This window comes from Poecilia reticulata, chromosome 4 (genome assembly GCF_904066995.2).
Source record: "Poecilia reticulata chromosome 4, P_reticulata-male-v2, whole genome shotgun sequence".
NCBI lineage: Eukaryota > Metazoa > Chordata > Actinopteri > Cyprinodontiformes > Poeciliidae > Poecilia > Poecilia reticulata.
In genome coordinates this window covers 25,191,115-25,205,709 of record NC_088833.1, presented here as the reverse complement: position 1 = coordinate 25,205,709, position 14,595 = coordinate 25,191,115, and the positions used below count along the sequence as shown (strand labels likewise).

At 40.0% G+C, this 14,595-nt stretch overlaps 1 protein-coding gene across 1 annotated transcript in view; it reads left to right on the top strand.

The window, feature by feature from the left end:
- The first annotated feature begins 4,459 nt into the window (after positions 1–4,459).
- Positions 4,460–14,595, top strand: part of LOC103463816 (protein-glutamine gamma-glutamyltransferase K-like) — a 31,851-nt gene continuing 21,715 nt past the window's right edge. Inside the window, exon 1 of the mRNA XM_008407420.3 lies at positions 4,460–4,588. The gene's annotated coding sequence lies outside the window, so the exon portion shown is untranslated. The remainder of the gene's footprint in view (positions 4,589–14,595) is intronic.

Genomic DNA, 14,595 nt, shown 5'->3' with positions numbered 1-14,595 from the left:
GCTGATGGACCAAATGATTCTCAGGGAGATTCTTTAGGTTCTGCTGTTTGTTTAATAATAATGTTTCCTAAAAACCGTCTGAGCTCTTAAAGGAACAGTCGGATTCAAGCCGAGACCGTTTTACACAGGTGGACTCAGTCTAGCCGTTTGATTGGTGGTATCCTAAAATATCTGATGGAATTGGTGAGTCTGTTGTCTGAATAATAGTAATAATAATTCAATCTCGCTGTTTTCTGATAATTTTTTTTTGTTTGTACAAAAAACAAAAAAAAAAAAAGTCAACCCTATATATGTTCCTTCCACACTGTCAGTGTTTCCAGTTTACTCCGAAGATGATTTTGCAATAATGTCAAAGCAGATTGTGTAATATTGGAAAACGGACTTGAATGCATTAGCCATCAGATAAAACAGGTGTGTCTCAAGTGGGGTGCCGAGCAATGTGTCATATAATCCATCAATAATGTCAGAAATCTGTCATTGTTCCTTTGTTTACCTTTTCACTGGCAGGGATTCAACATTGCAACACATCAAATCTTTTTTCTTTTCTTTTTTTTTTACAGTCATAGCATTTTTTGACAGTGGAGCATTAGAGAAAAAAAAACTCCTGTTTTGGGAGTGTCCTATTCAAAACAACACGGCACACCTTTTGACTCAACCTAAAAGCACATCGTTTTCTGACTGCAGACGGTGGAACAGGTTGGAAAATGTTACATCAACTTCAGGTTAAACAAAGATCATTACTTTTTTGTGTCACTACTCATCTTTCGGATGCTTTGATACGATTTTCGGGGATTGGGCTGGTCTTGCATTTCTTCTATTTATCCACACACGCTAAAACAGGGTTGGGGATGTTTTTTTAATCCATTCTTCTGTGATGTGGTTTTCTGTGAAAACGTGAATGTCTTCTTATGATTAAATCATCCCACAAGTCACAAACTAACCCCATTTCTAAGGCTTTAGGACTCAAACAAACTGCAGTGAGAGCCACATAAACCTGCGAGCCGTTACCAATGGCTGACCTAACACGATTACTCCATGACGGGTTCAACAGGTCGTCTGGTAAGTCACAAAAAAGTCAAGAAAAGGCTTTAGTAAAACATTAGTAAAACATTCTGTGGACTGACGAGACAAAGTTGGGACTTCTTGGTAAAACCTAACAGCAGATTCCTTCCAGAGAATCACGCTGCAGCACCAGGGCGACTTGCATGAATTCTGCTACCAAATGCAAAGTTTTGATGGAGAACGTCTGGCCATCATTGTTCTTTGGGCTGTACAGAAAGTCGGTGATACAAAGCACATCAACAACAACAAAAGAAAACACTAATTTTAAAGACTTATCACCAGTCACTGCTTGATGGGAGTTGTCAATAAGGGTTGGAACAACCAGGCTTAGGTAGAACCAGAAGTAATCCATAAGGGTGGTGATTTTTGTTCAGGTCTCTGTGATTGATGCCTCAGAACTTCTACAGAGATGAGAAATCCTATACAAGTGGCGAGGAACTATTTCCTTTACCTTTTCACTATTTCATCCATAGCTTTTAGACATTTACTTTCCTACTTCTTCTTTTTCAATTTCCAACTTCTTTAGCACCACGCAGCTGGCTTTTAATTTGTTGTAGAGTGATTAGAAAAACTCTTGGAAATCTTTCAAATGTCTCCTGAGGCTAAGCAGCGACATCGGGCGAAACTCCAAACATCGAATGTTTGTAATAAACCAAACCGCACAGAGCCTTTGATGGTGTCCTTATTTTTTTTTTAAATCTAGCTCAAGTAGGGTGTACATATTCAGTAGCAATGTGAATAACCTTAACTCTTCACTACAGCACCAGGTTTACAATCCAGACTGATAAATTCAGACAAACTCGAACCGACCTCCTGTCTCCTGAGTTTCTTCTGAACATCTTGACCTTTTCTTCCATAGCTAGCTAGTTAAGCGTGTTGTGTTTTCCCCAGAGAATTACATAAACTTATAGGTTTTCATATGACCAATACATTTCTCTTAGCAGCAATTTGCAACCGATGACTTTTAGATCAAGGCTAACATAGAAGCTAGCATGCTGCTACTGGAGCTCCAAGCTAATACCTGCGGTCAAATTGAAACGTCAAATCTTTTAGTAATATGTAAATGTGAGTTTTTTCAACAAAAAATGAAACAGTAAAAGCATGCTGTGTGTCCGTGTTATTAGACAAACAATACAGCGTTCTAATTATGACTTTGTAATTAGGTTTTCAAATCATGTGACAGAATTTAGTCTCTTAATTGCATTGTGTGTGTTAAAAGATGAATTTGCTAAGCCGTGGAGAAAAATGTACTGAATCAGTCACTGTGACATCATCCAGGTAATTCCTATCAAACTGAGGAAGACCGCTCCCTTTCACAAAGTGTGAAATTTGTATGTAGCGTGTGACTAATGTGTGGGCTTTCTTCCACAGGTCTGAGTTTGGGTGTCACAGTAGGAGGGCCGTGGTGAGAACAATTACCTTAACAATGATTTCATTCCATTCAGCAGCTTCATCACTGTCAACTTTAATATTACCTTAGCCCAGCAGAGGCCTGTTTATTAAATCCTTTTTTTTTTTTTTAAATAAAAGAACATGTTATTTCTCTTGTGGACGTATTAATAAATGAAAAATTACATTACGTACAATGACAAACGTTTGATTATAATCATTTACAGAATCTGCCGTAATGGTCAGCGCCCAGAAGCGAGGAGATTGTTTTTTCATTGACTCACTAGGAGAAATGACAGCTGCTAGTAGACGTCTTCAGACACTTCAAAAAATTTAACTACTTTGGGTTTTTACTGGAGTCATTATGCGACATGCGGATTAGGTTCACTTTAAAAACAGGAAAGGGGTGAATGTGTTTTATATATTTACACTTTCCGATGACCGGTGAATAAATATACGTTAGCACGATGCGCAAGTCCTGGACAGATATCGGACCGTTCAGCTTGGCAGGATCGGTGGAGTTACCTTAGTTAATTAGTTAATGTGGTCACTTTCACTTGTCTAATCATATTTGGGATCGTGGCCTGAAATCTAGACCTTTCACTCATTCTATGGTAAAACATTTCTCTTGAGTAAATTTTTTTCTCGTCAAACTTGATGGAACGGGGTCTACTTTCCTGATCGTCACATTCTCAGTCCTTTCCTCATGGTGGACACATCCTTTCCTGTTCCTACAGAGCACAGTTTACAGAAAGCCTGAGTTATGTTAGTCCTCAGGTTGTTTTTGAGCAAACTGACTAATGTTCTGACAGCATTTCCAATGCGAATGCGCACAAAACTTCAATATCCAGCTAATGTCGGAAAAAACACAATATCTCAATTGTGGTGTCTCCATTAAGAAATGCAATTAAAATCACACGAGTAAGTTTGCTCACTCAATAAGTCACTAATAAACATCATCCTCCAACTACTTCCTGTCATCTTCTTTGTGGTTTGTGCCAGTGGCAACATTCGTTTGTTGATCATGTGGCTTTTCTGATGGGGAAAAAAGTGTTTCCATTGCAGTGGACATGACCAATTTTTTTTATTGACGGGTTTTCCATTTAGCAAATTTATTCTTGAAATGTCAAATTGTGCAATTATATGGTGAATGGAAATTCAGCAATAGTTGAGACTTTGACAAAGTTTTGTGTTCACATAGAACAATGATCCCAAACACACATCCAACCTGCCTTTGCAGGCCGTCAGTACCGTCCCTAAGTTGACCTCAATCTTCTAGAAAATGTTTGGACTGTGTGAGAAAACCAATGAATCTAAGTTAGCATGTCTGATTGTAAAAGTGGTAGAAACATGACAGGAGCTATTTGATAGATGGCAAACATGTGACTGATAAAAGTATTCAGACCAGGTATTAGTGGAGTGCTGTGCTTAGACCTGTCTAGGGTGTTCACCTGCTAGACTGGCCTTTGATTAGGACAAGATGAAGGAACCACATTCCTAGCCTCAAACGAGAAGAAGAAAAACGTGTTCAGAAAGAGCCCGGCTGTGGCTGCAATGATAATAACACAGTCACGACAGAGACAGAGACATTTAACGTGGATACATTCAAAGTGAAAATATACACAGATATAGTGGAAAGCTGCTGTAAAAGATGAACAGACAAACATCATTTTATAATGGTGATAATTCAACGTAAGTCGCAGGAAAGCCTCAGACATTATGCTCCATTCTTTAAAACAAGAAACACGTGTGACTAAAGGAAACCTGACTTCTTCAGAAATCTGCACAAGTGAACAAATGTTTTCTGCAATTTGACACAGAACCGCATTGATTTTTTCTTTTAATGAAGATACTGACTGACTGACCTCCTGCTCTGCGATCAGAGAAAACTCAGAAACAAACGGGTTTCTTAAAAACAACAGCACTGTGTTTCTGTTCATGTGAACTGTGTAAGTAGCTGCTTGTTTCCATTCCTGAGTGACTCCTAATGTTGTACAGAGAAGGGTGTGTCCTCGCAGTGCAGCCAAGTCCTCGCAGTGCAGCCAAGTATTTAAAGGAGCCAAAGTGTTGGTTCGCTGCAAACAGCTTGGTTCTCCCTCCGGTCCGCATTGTTAAGTTTCTGCTCCGAATGAACTGAGTGAGTTTCTCCGTCTTTGTTCAGCCTCACTACTAAACTGTATTTGATCAGATGTCTAATCTAGAGTTGGCTCAGATCCACTTAGAGGCACTTATGTGCTTAAAAGTGAATTTCATGGCCAGCATGACTTTGTTATTGCCTTTTTTATATGATGATGTATTGCTATAACTATACATTACTCTGTACATTGGTGTTTGTGCTTTTACGTAGCAATTTTCGTTTGATTTGATGTGATTTTCTGAAATTAACTCCCATCCTTTATTCACATTTGTGCAAAGTGGCCACAGAGGATATTTAAAGTGAACTTTGCTTCACAGAGAAAGAAGTCTGTCTAAATGCTCTTTATTCATCGGGGGTAGCTACGTGGTTGGCATAAATGCTCCTCAAGGCAAACGGGTCATGAGTGCACGATGTTTGTGGGCAAATAATCTGACTTTTGTTAACAGCAGCACAACAGCACATCTGCTGATGGTGGTGAGAGAACAAAAAAATATTTTTTTTTAATCTCAGGATCAGTTCAAGATGACTTTGTTTACTTCATTCATTTACAGTTTAAACAGTTTTTTTTTAAAGAAAAGGAATAGAAGGATGGAAAAAACCTAATGTGATATAACCCTTCTCTTAAAAAGTCATTTTTATTGAAACATAAGCAACTAGATATCAATTAACCAAACATAGATATTTCTATAAACAACTTAGTGACATATAAGAGGAGCTACATGAGGTAGCTGCTGCTACGTGTTTCATCGTGACGGTGATAAGTTCAGGGGTTCTTACGGGGCTCAGATGGGTTTGTGAACGTCTTGCTGCTCGTTCACAAAAATCAAAAAAGTTATTTTTTGATTCCCAGCCTCTCAGTTCTGGTGGACAGCCTAAACTTTCAAGCTGCCAGGTCTGAGGCTGTATTGACCTTCCTATTCTATCTGAGAGGTGTTAAAAGTTTGACAGAATTATTGATGATTTATAACCTAACTTTTTTATAACCCACTTCCTCTCTGACCTGTGTGCTGTGTTGGTCTCAAGCAAACCTCCAATGTCTTCACAGAAACATTATTAAAAAAAAGCAAAGAAAAGCAAATATGAAAACACTCTTTTGACTTTCATGTCCTGCTTTGTGTGGGTTTGTCAAATGAAATCTCAGTGGGTTAAAGCTTGAGATGTGACCAAATTCAAATGCTTAAAAAAGAAAGAGTGGGTGAATGATTTTGCAAGGCAACTCTGTAAACATTTATTTCTACAGTGGCATCTGCTTAGCCTGGTAAAATCCAACACCTTTTTCTACGCTTTGTTTCAGACAGATGGTCTGGACCTTAGCTATTCAGATACGTGAAATTTGTTGAAGTTTTAAATTTTACCCAATCGAAGCATAGCCAACACCGACTGAACGACTTCATTCTGTTCTCCCGCTGCCATGGCCGAAACTACCAGCAGGATACAAACCTAAAACACACAAAAGATCAACGTCATCCTCTTGTTCGCTGACTGTTGAAATTCAGCTTGCGAAATCAATTTCAACTGGAGAAATCCCAGATGGAGCACTGAAAGGAGATGAGAATCCAGCTGGAAAGCAAGGCAGTGGTTCAATTTCTTTTTTATCTTCTAATATTGATTCAAAGGTCCTTCAGAAACAATGTCAACGCGAAACGTGGTGTTCACGTAGGTCAGCGGAGAACGCGTCTTTCCTGGACCTTCACTGCAGCTGGGTTCATTTATGTTATTTGGGACTTAACATCAATTTGTCTTTTCAGAAAGTTTAGTGAATGCAGCCTGATTAGACTGAGAGCAGGTGACTCATTCGCTGCAGAATGGTACATTTTATTTTTTTTTAAGCTTAAAAACGGTGCCACTGTCCTTGTGCTGCAAGGTCCACTCACTGGCTGCCTTTGACTAGATTTCAAAGCGTATCATCGCCTCTTATGTCGAAAAATCAGCCAGCTGCTCCGGTACGCTGTCAAACCATCAGTGGAGAGACCAGGGTTGGGCTATTCTGAGCCGTAAGCGCTGCTGCAGTCACGCTGCCCTTCATATGGTTTTGATTAAGGCTTTTTCCTTTAGCTTATGGTCCAGGTTGTATTTTCTAGCTGTCCTTATTAAAATCTAATGCCACCTTATGATTGTGATTTGGCCACACAGACCCGCAACTCCGACAGATGTACAAATGATTCATGATGACAATTCCTTGAAAAGAAAAAATCTGGTTTCTATAAAGGAAGAAGGAGTGAGTGAGAATATGCTCAGGCAACTCATACGCACAATCTTTAACCGATTTAAGAAGCTTAAATGTGGTTCAGTAGAAGCAGGAGGGGGAAAAAAGTTGGAAAGTGTAACTTTTCTTGATTTCGCATCTGTTGAATTATTTCTGGATGCTACGAATATCTGTAACAGTAGGGTGTAGGGATAGAAGCTCGGGGGCTTTTGGAGCACCTTGAAAGGGAATTTATTACGGGAACAAGTGTTTGGAGATTATTTTGTTTTTCTGGCACCAGATGATAGTTGTCTCTTGCGTCACTGAGCATCGAAAGCCTGCCGCAGACCGATGTATCACGCTCCATCGATACGTCTGTCTGTCTCTGTTGATCATCTCCACGCGAGGCATCAGGACCTAATAGACAGGCTGCGCGCGGCAGATAAGGCAGACGACGCTGTTATTTGTTGCTCACCCCGATGTATTGCCTCGCAATACAAGTTAAGCAAATTTAAAATCCACACGGCGACACAAACAACTGTTTGCAGTTTTCATTCACGTCTCAGTCGTCAATCGGCACTAGAGGTAAGGATGGATAGTCAACGAGGAATGCCTCGCTAATGCCAGGTTGACCACCATTTCTCCTTCACAGCCGTCTTTGAGAACATGGATTCAACAAAGTTTAATTGAGATTTTGGTCCATGATACCAAACGGGATCATCTATTGCACCGTATCTCAAATGATCCCCTATCGGATTGACATTGGAGTTGAGTAATATCGTTTCCATGTCCAAGAACCAACCTGAGATCATTTAGACTGGAAGCAGTCACCAGAGGACGGGTCCACACAACCTCCAGACTGAACAGGATGAATCTACGTTTTCATGTTGGTCACACCAGATTCTGAGCAGCAACATCTGAGTGTTGAAGCTCAACTAAATGTTTTTCCTCCAACTTGTTTTTGTCAGTTCTGATAAGCCTTTAAGAAGTGTAACCTGTTTCATGCTCTTAAATAACAACGGTACCACTGGTTGCTCTGCTGCTGTTGCTCGTCTGCTCGCAGTTTTACTCTACTGCGTCTCTTTGACAACCTCATGACTGTCATCACGTAGTAACAGCTCCATATCAGAGGAAAAGAGGTGATTTTCCACTGGATGACATCATCAGTCATTTTACAAGGACTGCTGATCAACCTTATTTGCTTTTGCCACTGCACTTTAAACTTACTGATGAGATGGCGAACAAACAAAATCAAGAGGGAATGAATATTCTGAAAGGAACGGTAGCATAAAGTTTAACAAGAGAACTTTAGTGTTTTATTTAAAAATGTTCATGCTTCAGAAACTAAGTTAAAATTATCCCCTGAGTGAAGTGAGTCACCACTTGTATTTCAGTGTGCATTAATGTGGAGTTGTTTTGTGATTTTCTTTTTTCCACATTTTACAGCCACTGGGTTCCTGACACATATTATCTTGGAGTAAAACATATTCTGTGTTACAGCTCTTAAGTGGTGCATTAGTTTTACCAACATGACAGGCCACAAGGTTGTTTTGACATGTAATTTGCATTTAAAGCAGAACAAGATTGAAGTTTGTTTTTTTTAAATTATGTTTTCTTTCTGTGTAAGACAGATGAAAGGTGTGAGATTAGGTGAAATGAACCCATGCTGTTGTAAATGAAACAGAGCTGAAAAACTGCAATGATGCCACATGTGGAAAGTTTGACCCAACCAGTTTGACCCAACCAATTCGTTACATAGAGGGATTTGAGGAATCATGGATGTTTTGAAGCTCGAGACTCATGAACACAAAACTCTAGGTTATCTTAGGGAGGGGGTTTTGTGTCCAAAAATGTTTCTACTTCACTTAAAGAACAAAAGTACCAAAGCAGATATATTTAAATTCCTCTCATTCATTGTGGAGTATCTACATTCAGTAAAAATGTGCCTCTAATTTCCTATTGTCAGTAAAGGTACATGACATCACTGTCATAAGAACTGTGTATGTTCCAGTAAAACTGTGTTTGAATAGAAAGGCCACACCCATTCACTGTTAAAAATGCCATTGGATTTCAGGCTTATTTCATGCTGGTACGAACATGTTTGTAATGACATGATGAACTCAAGGCTTAATCTGACCGAATCTGGAGATGTGAGCTTGAAACTGTAGAGATTTGCCTGCTTAACTAATGAAGAAGCAACGAACCAATTCGCCTCGCACGTCAGTGAAGAGAATCTTATAAAACTATCAATCTTTTACTTTCCACTTGACGTCGTTTTCCCATCAAAATTATTCAGTTTAATTGTTCCAACCACTTCAGTGATGTATAAAAACCAGTGCCAAGGCATTGCCACTGGTTTTTATGACCAGTTGACCCAGTCATAAAGGTTATGACGTTCATAACCTTTATGACCCGTTCGTTCATAAAGGTTTATGAACGAACGGGTCGATCTCAGGAGCTCAGTGAATTCAGTGACAGGATGCTGCCTGAGCAATATGTCCAGTCATGAAATCCACTCACTGCTAAATATTTCACAGTCAACTGCGAATGGCATTATAACAAAGTGGGAGTGATGGGTGATGACAGCGACTCGGCCACAGAGTGGTATGGCAAAAACGACAGAGTAGGGTGAACGGGCGCCAACCTTCTGCCGTTTCTAAAGAAGACTTTGTGTGGCATTTGGATCATCTCTAGAAGAGCACAGAGATGGTTTTGTGGGATGCTGACAGCCTCATGTTTCCAGGCGGTGCAAAGTTTCGGATGCAGTGGTGTAAAGCTCATTGCCACTGGACCGTAGAACAGGGGTGACATGTTCTGTGAAGTGAATTATGCCATCTCTGTCAAAGGAAAAAATCTGGGTTTGGCACTTTTTAGAACAACAGCCCTTGTATGGCTGCTTGGTGTAACAGGGTAAACATTGATGTAGTTGGTGTGAGACTGTTTTCCTAGGGTTAGGCTGTGCCTTTTCATTCCAGTGAAACAAGCATTAAATGGTCCTGCGCACCAAGAGAGTTTGGCCATTTAAATGTTTCTAACTTTAAGAGATCAGTGTGGATGACCAGCTTCTGTTTCAACATGACTGTAGACTAGTTCACAAAGCAGGGACATTGGTGAGCTTGGCCGATCCACACAGAATCCCTATTTCAACCCAGTTAAGTGTCCTTGTGATGAATTACATAACCTTTGTCATGAATTGCTTGACCTTTTGGAAGACTTATTCTGAAAACATCAAGCTGCTGCTGCTGCATGGGGCGCACCAAAGGTGCATTAACCCCATGTTTTAAGTATGGGATGTTACTCAAGGTCACAAGTGTCCGAAAACAGGAGAGCAGATGAATTTGGTGATATAGCACATCTAAAAGTACTAAATGTCTGATACTGATTATGCCATGATGTGTGTGTATATATATACACACACACATATATATATATATATATATATATATGTGTGTGTGTGTATATATATATATATATACACACACACACATAAAAAAAATATATAGATATATTTTTTTTATCAGTCAATAAATTTATCATGGCAAGCAGCTGCTCAGCGATACAGATACAGGCTCGTGTGCCGCAGCCCCCTGGCAGCCATAGAAACGGTGCCCTATTTAGTTGGCCTGTAACACAGCAGATGACAGACTGATGCGACTCTCATCTCCCGTCACACAGTCCCACTCCTCGCCGCTGTGCGTCCTCTTCCTCCTCTTCATCCTCGTCACACACACAGTTCAACATTCACCAGGCAGATTATTTGAGGTACAGTTAAGGAGTTTTGTTTTGTTTGTTTTTTAGATGTAAGGTGCCCAGTGAGCAGACTAATCGCAGCCTGCGGATGCAGCTTCATTCCATGCTGAATTTCTCATCAAACTCACACGTCTGGCGCCGAGGCGAGTGCTGCGCAGAGGATCCACCCCGCCGACTTAATTTAACTCTAAAGGCCAGGCGATGTTTAGTCAAACAATTTTCAGCATGGACAGCTCTCCGTACAGCCAACACAGTCAACTGATAAGGAAAAATGTTTTAACAAATGCTGCACAGATGGAGGAAAGAAATCATAGGAATAAGTCAGTTGTTATCTTTAAAAGCTGTGCTTCAGGTCACAGAGGCAGAATAAAAAAGCTTTCATTTTACACTTAACCGTTCGGTAAGCTTTCAGAGTCCAACGGAAAGAGATAAACATTCAATGGGGGATTAATCTTTGCCCCAACGATTGACCGTCTTCTCATAAAAGGCAGCCTCTCTTGTAGAACAAAACACAAGAACAGTCGTCAAATTCGCTCTCAGAACGAGCGCACGACTAAAATAAATGCTTCGTCAGATCGAAAGAAGCAGTAATTTATCATTTTGATAAAAGAAAAAAGGGAGATTCCTTATGGTAATAATGTGTCATCCAGAATTCTCCACATCAGTGCCGCGGGAATCAGGCAGAAAAATACTAATCACACTTGAAGATAAAAGATTTAGAGCCAGAGAATGAATCAGATCACGGGATCAAAGAGCCATCAGAGAGGTACGGCGTGAGCTCCGATGATCAAACAATGTCTGGATCCAGAACTGGTAAACAGCAGCTTTAAGAAATCCCTCAGGAAAAAAATAAAGCAAAAGATGTTTCATTAGGATTATAAAAGCTAAAAACAAAATCTGACAAATTGTAGAGCAAAAATAGAGTAAATACTACCAACAATATTAGTAAGACTTAGCTGATGAAAGCATCCTGGACTGGATCCAAGATAACTTTCTGGCAAAAGCAAAACAAAATTTTCTTGAGTTTTGTATGAATACTTAACTATAATTTATGTAATAAATGACTAAAACATATTTTGTCGCATGACGTGATTACAATTATATTGATATTTAACAAAAACAGGTCATTCTATTCAGAAATGTTAAAGTATGTCAACAATTAAGTGCATATTAAAAAACATATAAATATTGTACAGTCATCTCTGCATGTAATTAACTATTGATTTATGTGTTTAAGACAACTTGAACTAATTCCATATCTGTATTAAAAATACCCTGACATCTGATTGGTTAACTTGGCCCAATAAGCCAATAAAAGAACAATTGTACTGATTAAATTGATTAAGTCTTAACTATATTTAGTTTTCAAACTGTGGCAGTTTTGGATCCCCCTAAAAAAATAAAATAAACATACATCCAGCAAACAGACACAGACAAAAACGACATCAGAGACTCCAGCACCAAAGAATAAGAAAATGTAAACCCAGTTTTAGTTCAGCCCCCAGTAGCAGATCATCAAACCTCATCTGTGTTTCCAACATCACTCAGGTAGAAACAGCCCCATCGAGGTTAATTGGACATTTCAACTTAAACTTTTACGTGAATTAGGCTGCAGGAAGCTGATCTGTTGGTTAACAGTGCTGTGGATCTTATTTAAATCTATTTTCCCGTCTGGATCAACTCACGCTCCACACATGCGCTCACATTACCGAGGCAGAGTACCTGAGCCCCGCTTTCTACAGTGTTATCTGAGAATTTCATAGACCCTTTTGCGGATCAATAAATAATCACTGCACTCTTCCATTCAACTAATCCCACCCTTTTCAGGATTTATAAGTCAGGCGACTGAGACTGTCTTTGAAGGAGGGCTGATTTTTTGATGAGTGAACCCAGACGAGCTTCTATCTCCAGCTTTTTCTGTCACAGTTTTCCCTCTTTTAAAGGCATTATGTATTTTCCAGGCACATAGTTCCATTTTATAGCACCTTCAGTTTTTTATAAAAATGCTGTATTAAACATGACCTAAAGGAAATTTGAAGTCTTAATTCGACGCCCTGAAATTGGGCATCTGTCTCTTTAAAAAGCTCCTGCTCAAGACACTCTGTCTTTAGCACTGATGCGTTGTGCTGCTTAGAACCATTAGGAACGTTGGACTGACGAGAAGTTCATATAATGAGCTCAGCAGATGTGAAGTTCCACCAGGCGTTTGAGGACGCCTGCTGCCGCTAGTCTGGAGGAGCTGAGTGGAGGAGGCACATGGGGAGGCCTGCTCTGTGGAGCGGAAATTAGCTTGGAGTCCAAGGAGGAACCTTGGGCAAATGGGCGGAGCTTTGTGGGCGTTTCGTCATGCCTGAATGGTTGCCACGGGAGATTCAAGGATTCCTCAAACATTTGTGAAAATTTAAAGCAACACACAAGCGTATTTTTGTTCAGGGAAATACATTAGAACACCCCTCCAAACTTTTGATTATTGCACTTACTATAGTTTTTTTTTTTTTTTGAGGCGTTATCTTTCATTGCTGCAATTTCCTGACTTATTTCAATATGTTCTCTAGCCTTGGCTGAATTAGCATCTACTTAAATTTTTTTTTTATATGTATCTTATTTCTGGTCTTGTGACACATAGAGTGAAACCTGTGAGCAACTACCAGTCCTACATTTTTACATGTAAACAGCGTCTCACAAACACATGAAAATGGCCTCAGTTTTTACATCTTACAACCCAAAACCAACCACTCCGGTGCCGCTGCCGGACGTCGATAATGTGTTCATTCACCCAGCAGAACAAGCAGGAATAAGGTGGACAGTGTGAGATGAGCCAACTGCAGTAAAAGGAAAAAAAAATCATTTGGAGCTTTTTGCAGACCTTCACCAGGGGTGTCAGCGTATCTGCAGGGCATTTTGAGTAAACCATGCAGTGCACTAAATCAAATTCAACAGAGCTATTGTTCACAGCAGCTAATACCAGCTTTAAGATGCTGGGGGACAAGATTCACCTTTTAATCATTTTGCTGCTTCTTCACTGGCTTGTCTGTGTTAAACACAAACAGTAGCAAAGAGCTCTGCGACTGGGTACCAGATGAGCAAATTGGAGTCTGTTTCACATTCTCGGTGTATAGGATTACTTTTAATTTATGACTCCTGAAGGAAAAAAACAACAACAATGTAATCAACAGTGTCAGTTCTGTTTCTTTGGACTGTCTGCTCTCGTCTGTTTCATAAACCGTATGACGCTATCGGGTTGGAAGATTGCTGTTTTGTCAGGTTCGTTCTCGGCTCGTCCGTCACCAGAACGCCACAATCCTGAGCTGGGAGGGGGACTTCCTCCTCCCGGCTACGGCGCACGCCCGCTGATTCTCCCGGCTGACACAGATTTATTGGTATGTGAATAAACCGTGAACTCACAGTCACTTCCGTTGCTTCGTCTCAACCTGGTTGGTTGACACATTCCCAGAGAGGAATGTTCTCATCGTGTGTGGGAAACACTTTCGGTCGGTTCAAGGATTGGTCACGACAAAGGAAGACAAAATGCTTTGGTGCTCGTATAAAGACAGTTTGTCACCAGAAAGAAGCTGAGTCGAAAAAAAAAGGGGTCTTGTTTGACAAAAAAAGGAATTCACATGTAAAAAGCAAGAAATTCTTTGCGCTTCTTGTGATGTAATGTCTGCTGTGAATCTTGTTGCACCTGCCTCAACTGCACCATCACTAGAAAACCAAACAGCTGCTTGCTTTACTAGTTGTACACGATTTCCGTTTGTCTTTCTCCTTTCTGGGACACGGAAGGTGTTGCATAATGAATGAAAAATATCTGTGACACGCTGATTGACAACGCCGTGCGGTTCGCACAGTTCCCTTTTCTTCCAACATGTCCTACTGAAGTCACGTTGAGTGAAGTGAAATATGCTTTCCAATGAGGCTCGGAGACTGAAATTACCTTCATACAAGAACCTTGAAACAGATGAGAGAAATACTTTTAACTAGTTCCACATTTCTGTGTTGAATCTTTCCAACAGGGCTTTATAGACGGCTAATAAATAGTTCATAAATGTGTCACCTATAAACATTTTATAAA